Source organism: Dreissena polymorpha, chromosome 9, assembly GCF_020536995.1.
Source record: "Dreissena polymorpha isolate Duluth1 chromosome 9, UMN_Dpol_1.0, whole genome shotgun sequence".
NCBI lineage: Eukaryota > Metazoa > Mollusca > Bivalvia > Myida > Dreissenidae > Dreissena > Dreissena polymorpha.
The window spans coordinates 78,718,761-78,727,947 of NC_068363.1; the positions used below are offsets into that span (position 1 = coordinate 78,718,761).

The 9,187-nt window shown below is 32.3% G+C and overlaps 1 long non-coding RNA gene across 1 annotated transcript; it reads right to left on the reverse strand.

Annotated features, from left to right (window-relative positions):
• Positions 1-3,113: 3,113 nt before the first annotated feature.
• On the reverse strand, positions 3,114-8,886 carry LOC127845193 (uncharacterized). The gene is made up of 3 exons (XR_008033105.1): positions 5,691-8,886; positions 4,645-4,781; positions 3,114-3,767 (listed from the first exon to the last, which is right to left on the reverse strand). It is a non-coding gene; the product is annotated as an uncharacterized LOC127845193 (long non-coding RNA).
• Positions 8,887-9,187: the final 301 nt, after the last annotated feature.

Below are 9,187 nucleotides of genomic sequence, written 5' to 3' on the forward strand. Positions count from 1 at the left end.
CTCTATACTAAAATTACACATGTGTTATGATTATAGAGCGTAAATGCCTATCGCGAGAAGGCGTTTGGTGATGTAATAATAATTTATGTTGGTGTGTATTCTTTAATATTATTTTCTTTCAAATATAGCTTGCTTTGAATCATGGGGCAAATATGATCTAAACAACCTAAAAAAGATGACAAAAAAGCATGTTTGCAACATAATGAATCAAATTCACTTATCATACCACAACGCTTCTATCAGCTTGATACATATGTGTCTGATTACGATCGAACCAACAATCGAAACTACTACTACTACTACTACTACTACTACTACTACTACTACTACTACTACTACTCCTACTACTGCTACTACTACTACTACTCCTAATACTACTACTACTACTACTACTACTACTACTACTACTACTACTACTACTACTACTACTACTACTACTACTACTACTACTACTACTACTACAACTACTACTACTACTACTACTACTACTACTACTACTACTACTACTACTACTACTACTACTACTACTACTACTACTACTACTACTACTACTACTACTACTACTACTACTACTGCTACTTATACTACTACTACTACTAATACTACTACTACTTCTTCTACTACTACTACTACTACTACTACTACTACTACTACTACTACTACTACTACTACTACTACTACTACTACTACTACTACTACTACTACTACTACAACTACTACTACTACTAATACTACTACTACTACTACTACTACTACTTCTACTACTACTACTACTTCTTCTTCTACTTCTACTACTACTACTACTACTACTACTACTACTACTACTACTACTACTACTACTACTACTACTACTACTACTACTACTACTACTACTACTACTACTACTACTACTACAACAACTACTACTACTACAACTACTACTACTGCTACTACTACTACTACTACTACTACTACTACTACTACTACTACTACTACTACTACTACTACTACTACTACTACTACTACTACTACTACTACTACTACTACTGCTACTACTACTACTTCTTCTACTATTACTACTACTACAACTACTACTACTACTACTACTACTTCTACTACTACTACTACTACTACTGCTACTACTACTACTACTACTTCTTCTACTACTGCTACTACTATAACAACAACTACTGCTTCTACAATACTTCTACTACTCTCAAATTAAGATATTTACTTGCATATTGTTTTGTGTCATTTTCGACAACCTTTAAGGCGTTGCATAAATTTTGAAATACTTAAATGCCTAATGGAGTTTTGTTTGAATGTGAAAGCTATGATTAAAAAGGCAATAATAGATCAACTAAGATTTTTCTATCTTATATATGAATGACACACGCATGCCGTTTGTGATTTGATCTTTACAATTAATGCACACTTTAATACTTTTAGTAGAAATATTAAACCTTAAAATGGCTTATTGTGCAGTTTTCATCTTTGAAAATCACTGAGTCTTTAATAAAGTTCAATACCTCAAAAACGATGATTATAATGATTTGCCATCCCCAGTGACTTTATTTGCGTCATAATATTTATAAATTTTGATATTTATTTAGGTAAATACAAATTCATTTGGAAATGAGAGCTTGCAAACGTATTAAATGATACTCTGTAATTGTTCAATATACAGTATTGTTCTCATATATTGAGATATTGAAATAAAATATAGCTGTGCTTATTGTTTCAGTAATAAACTAGGCCTTCTTTGGCGTTCCTCTTAACCTTAAATATTACTTTAGTGAGCATAATAATGTATGTTCTTGGTGTTCTGTGCAATATCAGCCTTCGATGCTTTTCAACAACATATTCCGTGTGGTAAAAGTATTGTAATATGTAAGTTAATATATCAATCTAACAATATCGCAAAACCGACAATCTGTTGATCGTTAAGTAACAATTTGTTGTAAATTTTAATTCGATAATTTAACCTGATTTGTCATATATCGTAAGTATAAATAAACACATTTCGGTTTCAAAACAATTATAGAACGAACACATTGGTGTTAACATAAACAACATGCAGTTTCGAGATCTGCGATCTAAAGCTGCTCTTTCTGTCGCGGAAAGGGCCACAGTTTTGTTTCTCGTCTGCAGGACGGATAGACTCCGATCATGTAGCAGCACATCTCCCCGGAGTTAAAGTCGACCGGGTGATAAGAAGGCAGTTTCAGTCCAGGGAGCGTGCCTGTGTCATGTCTGAACAAGCATAAAAATGGAGTTTTTCAAGCATTGGCAAAAGCTTGAAATAACATGTTCACATAATTATGTTTATATTAAGTTAAACTCACTCTCGTAAAACCATTTCGGGTAGGCGAAACACGACATAATATTGTGTACTGTTTGCCATATTGAATGGGTCGGAACGCAGTTTGCACGTGATTTTGTTTGGGGAAACAGTTTAACTTAAAATTATACATGTTTGCACAATAGCCAAAAAGGGACTTAGAAACAACATTGCCATTGCACGATAGTTCTTAAGACAATATACACGGCCCGCATTGTCCGTTACATGTATTAAGCATTTTATTAGCTTAACTAAGTGTATAGAGTATACTTCCAAATTATATGGGATTAGATGTTGATAAAAATATTATTTTTATAAGTCCATATGTAATCAATACATTTTTAAGTGGTTGCTGTAAGATATTTAAAACGTGCGATAACGATATACCACGTTTGGAACAGATAAATCATTTGTAATACTTAACATCTTCCGACTTTAGAGCCAGTGTCACCGAATTACTTCTTTAACAAAATAACTACGGATGTCGAAAGACGTTTTATCCTATAACCAGATGAAAATCGATAGAATAACAACGAGCGTATAAACATGACCTTTATACTATCGCTATTTTAGATCAGGGTATTTTCCATAGCTATTTATAGACGAAACTACTTTTATTGACCTCATTTATAAAGTTCATGTGAAACTAATATTTTCAACGATCTCATAGGCATAAATAAATAAATGGATTTATAATTATTATCAAGTCAGAATGTTATTAAATTATATAAAATAAAGAAATACATAATAAAACAAAACATTTGTTTTCTTGTTATATATTTATTTTCCTGTATTTATGTTTTAAATATTCTACACTAAAATTGCTGTCTGCAACAGAATAAAATTCAACACAAATGTCTGATCATATTGAATATCAAAATTTTAATTTAATACTAGATGATAGTGACATTGAAACTGAACTCAAAGAGCAAATTGCAAATACACAAGATGTTGTTGAACTTTCATATGAAGACTTTCAGGCAATGTTTGGGTTTGATGCCAGAGTGTTGTTTGATTTTGACAATGAACTAGAGCAAACTGCTACTGACAATCTAGCTTCTGAGAACATTCTCATAAATTATCAAAATAAGGATTTAATTAGGCAAGAAACTTCAAAAAGCAATGAGTTTAAGGATGTTAACATTGAACATGTCAATAAATTTATCACTGACCAAGAAAATAAAAACAAAGCAAAAAAAAACATTTGCTGATATCAACAAATTTCGCAGATATCTTGCACAACAAGGCAAAACAAAGCAAATACATGAAATTCCCGTTGATCAGTTAGATCACTATGTGGAAAGATTTATCCTCTCTCTAACTAAACCGGATGGGTCGGACTATGAACCAAGTTCATTGAGAGGCTGGGTCGGTACTTCCGTCGTCATCGTTTTCCACACAGCATTATGTCCGGTTCCGGAACAGACTTTGCGTTGACTTGTGAAACCTTCAATGCAAAAAAGAAGAGCCTAAAGAAACAGGTTTATTTCTGTTCTTAATATATAAAGAAATTTAAAGAAGCATATCCAAGTAAATGCATATTCTATCAAAATAAATATATACATTATTGAAATTATTCATAGCATTTCTATTAACTAGCATATAATCTGCATTTGTAGTTGTGTTTTTTTAATGTAAATAGCACAAATAAGTACATTTGACTGGATTATTTAATTGAAATGTTAAAGCACATGTATACTATTTTGTCAAATATTTATGAATTTATATAAAATGTGTAAAAACACTTATTATACAAATATTTCAATATAAATGAAAATAAAAGTTAAAAAGAACATATGTCGAATAATGCGAAATAAAGCAGATATTTAATTCTAAAATCGAAAATGTCTGTACATTCGAATTCGCCAGCATGTTTGTCATGCATGTATGATGTGAATCTAAATAAAGTTTAACGGTTTATTTGAAATTCCGGCAACAATATATATTCATACGTAATAAAGTTTAACGGTTTATTTGAAATTCCGGCAACAATATTTATTCATACGACACACGAACACTAACTCTGATCCTTATACAAAGACAAATGCTTCGGTTATTGTAGGAAAATATGTATGATATATCTTCGTCCCAATCGGCTCGGGACGCTTATTAGTATTTGCTGCTGCGCATTTTATAAAATTCGTCTTAAACGTATATGTTTTTTTGCCTATTTTGTGTTATTGTAACATATTTTATCAATATATTACAATTAATCACATATGAAAAATCGTATACTCTCCCTTTAATACAAACAATTAATGCTATTTGAGTTGTCCGATGGATGTCTGTAATGTAAGGCAGAACACCACCTAATACATGCATACCTTGACATTATCGAACAGTTGAACATTGCTCTATACAGGGCCAAGGCAACCGCCCAAGGAAAGCTGAACCTCTAACTGATGAGGACATATACCAGATGTGGGAAACTGCTGTCCTTGGTCCACACACTCCATGTTCCCTGTTAAACACAATGTGGCTTAATAACAGTCTCCACTTTGGCTTAAGAGGGACAACTGAACAACACAATTTTAGGTGGTAAACTCTATTTTATCAAAATGAATTCTTTCAATCATTAGTGATAGCTCAAATTACATCTTTTTTTTTTTTAATAGAACACCAACTTTAAAAAAAAATTTAACAAATAAAATTGTGGATACCGTATTCAATGCAGAAAAGCTTGTTTCAAATAAAATTATTGTTGAATGATACTGTTAGTGTGACAAATGATTTACAGGAGTTTCGCTGTCGACTGCCAGAGTCCAATGTCACCAAATTTGACAAAATTGTGGAAGTGTCAACAATTTTTTAATTCAAATTTGAAGACAACATCTCAATTTATTTACAAATATTATCAATATAGTATCAAAATTATTAATGGTAGCTTAAATACCTCTAGCAAACAGTTGATATAGTACTGACATACCTTTTTTAAGGTGCGCCATTCAAAATAATAAAAAGCAACATTTTAAGTTATGGAAGCAATAACTATTCAAATGGCACTGTTCAGGGCTTTTTTTCCGTCTGTGAGAATGGCCGTTTTTCACAAATTTCGGAAATTCGCTACTCAAATTTTCACTAAGGTAAAGAAGTTCGCAACTCAAATTTGCACAATTATAGAAAGTTTGCGTTTCAAATTTTCATAATTGTAGAAAGTTCTTGACTCATTTTTTCACAATTTTGAACAGTTCGCGACTCATTTTTTCACGAATGGGGTGGCCAAGACCGCTTCACAAAAAAGGAAAAAGCCCTATTATTTCTTTATTTGTGTGTGTACTTTTGTGTATTTTTTTTATGTAAAAAATAGCAATAGTAGAAAAAAAAAAGATTTTTATCATAAAAAACAAATAAAACAAAACACATAGCATACCTTTTATTTAGATGGGGAGATGTGAAGCTGCGAACCACTGCCGAGAGTGATGAATTCTTAGAGTTTCATGAGAGGCAGACAAAAACACGCACTGGTGAAAATCTGGGCGACTACAGGAAGGTTAATTCTCCTCGTGACCCAATCGCCATGTACAAGGCTTATTCGGCAAAGCGACCAGATGGATTCTCAAACGATGATGATCCATTTTACCTAGCGCCGCGCACCAGAGAGGGTTGCTCCAGTCAGTGGTTTTTGAGACAACGCCTTGGAGAAGTCAAATAAGGAAAGATGCTCAAAACCATGGCGGTGGCAGCAAATCTTCCAGAGGGCAAACGTTACACAAACCACTCTGCGCGAAAACATCTTGTCCAGAAGCTGCGAGGCCATGATGTTCCTCCTACAGAAATTATGGCTATTACTGGTCATAAGAATGTTCAGTACATTTTGAACTATTCTTCAGTGACTGAAAAGCAACTTCAAAGATGTGCAGCCATATTGTCAACTTCCACAAAAGCACAGTCGAAGTCTGAACACACCATCAGAAAAACAAACACAACATTACAGCAACACTAACCTCACAAACAAATCCGGTGTATGTCACAATTCCTGAATATACTTTGAATTCAGATTTCATGTTCCCCACCCACCACACAACTTCCTCTGTAAACACGGAATTCAATGTTTCAACAGCAAGGCTTTTAACTTCACAGTTTTATAGGGCAACCTTTAACATCCATAACTTCAATATCATTAACTCCTCGAGTACAGGATCACTCACAGATCTAAATAAATAAGTCTTGAATTTCAAATTCTCTCACGAGCACTTGTCAATTTTTTGCTTACCTTCTTACTACGACGAGCCTTGCGGGTGAATTCCAGTGCCCCGAAAATAATATAGCGCTATCGTTATTGATTTATTGTTATTGATATAAATGAGCTTTGTCTCGTTTTCAACACAATATTATGAGTGGCATATGTTACAAAGGTTGTTTGTTCAATAAAACGTTTGATATCTCATGGACTACTTTGTTATAAAATCTACGCGGGATGCCTCACTCGGGTTTGCTAACTACGGAAGAACAAAATTGTCAAAAACTGCGATATTTGGTGTTTATTAATGAAAAATGGGAGAAAATAATATGATAAATGCGCTACCAAGGTTCTAAGCCTCGCATGATAAACTGGATCTTTATCCAAAACTCACATAATATTCTATATGTATACTTACTTGTTAAGACAAAATATTCAGCTATATGCAAATGGTATCATCTTGTAACATATTAGAAACTGACCTAGTTAATACATTTGTATATGTCATCTTTTAGAACTCGGAATACATGCAAATCATTGATTGGCGTGCATTCGCTTTATGATTTGCATGTTCCCTTACACAGTTTACAATTATGCACATGTCTATCATTACTATGGATAATACCATCTTCGTTATGTGGAATACACACTATTATCCTTTCGTACAAATATGGTGAACACTATTTTAGTCTAATATTCAAAACATGCTTACAGCTGTCAATATACGGACGGACTTGTATGGGCTTCTAATTGTATGCACATACACCTTATCTGACGAAAAATGTAAGGGCTACATTTGCACAAAAATGGACTCAGAATTTACCAAGATATTGTTCGCGCTTAGTATATTAAAGGGTATAATTTTAGTTACATTATTATAGCCTAAGATATGTGTGCTTGCAAATTATACTGAATTAAATTATGTGATCATCAAAGATGAGCGTGATACAGAATTCGGAATTTTAAGACATATAGGATCTGGCACGAGTTGTCATATCATACCATACTTTATTAAACGAGTTCAGGAATTTTTTTAGTAAGCGAGCATTTGGCGAGCTTACTAACGAATTTCCTGGACGAGTTTAATAAAATATGGTATGATATGACAACGAGTGTCAGATCTTTATTATCAAATGCTTTTAAATGAGCAAATTAAATAAATATTAACGCAAACATGATGATAAATCCCGAATGATGTTTACATTTCGTGACGTCATTTGACGTTGCAACGTCATTTCAGCATAATAACAAAATGCGATTGATCAATAAACGAAAACTAAGCCAATGAAAGCGCTTAAAAATGTTGTATTACACATGTGTAATATTAAAAAAATATGTAAATTATAATGTAATTGTTATATTACATGGGAAACAGGGTATGTCATGTGATAAAAACGTATACTGTAGAAACGGAAGCTTACGTTATACAACTGCGATTCTGAAAGAAGGCCAAGACAGTGATATTTTAGAAATAAAAAGTGAGCAAAACAAATAAGATTTTGAATGCTTACAAAAAAGAAAATAATTCAAAACAAAGGGCAGATAAATCTCATCAAAGCGAACAAGTTATCATAGAAACGAGCAAACATTGCGATAAACATATTGTCAAATGCTTTTTATCATTAATTAAAGAGGTGTCAAAGAATTAACGACACTTAATTTTTTCTAAACAAATGGCTTCTGACGAAAGACAAACTCTTAATGATAAGCGAAGTTCAAATGCATTATTATTCAACCGAATACTTATCAATAAAATAAGTGTCTGAAAGTGATTTGTCTGCTGATTCACTAACATTTTTCCTCAAGTTACGTTGCAAAAAATTGCAAGGAATATACATACGAACAACTCGCTTCGATTAAAGTCACAAAACACAAGTTCCATATAACCTGTTTTTCATTTTAAAAAAACACACACTGGAAATTGTATTGAGAAGATTTAAACGCAGACATTAGAGAGTAAATATGATATCTGTGAAAGTGACGTCCATTTTACACAGAGAAAATCAGAATATAATGCAACAAAGACATACGAAATTTTTAAAAATATAAACACAAAATAAAGCTTTTTTGCGCATATATAACTTTTGAGAAACGGTCCAAACGCGTTTAAGAAGTACAAACGTATTCAAAGATGCCCACAGTTTGATAAGATTTGGGGATACAAACAGTTAACATTTAAATATAATCTTTTTCTTGAAAACTACTTAAATGCGTTTTGTTTAATTATAAAAAAGATTGGTTGTTGTTATTTCACTTGGCAATAAATGTTAAAATAATATATGCATTAATAAAAAATAAAACGTCGTTTTGCACCTATATCCGCGACTCACCTTTATTCGCACCTAACGTCAATTTGAGGATTTGATTTGTTGACGTCACCGGCTGAACGCATGAATAATTTTTCCAAAACAAATACTGCGTTTATAATAAATACAGATTTGGAATAAAAATCGACTAGCTTAATACCTCATTTTCTTAAACCTTTATACTTTATATTATTTTTATATTACCAATATATTTGTTGGCAAAACTATATATGCGTTTCAATTGAGTAAACATTTATTTAATTTAATTTTTTTTTATATGAAAATCAGACATACCATCTACTGTTGAAGTAGGACTTCCATTCATGAAGTGCTACGCTTGGATCATGAATAGGGCAACAACAAATTTGTATTTTAAGCGTT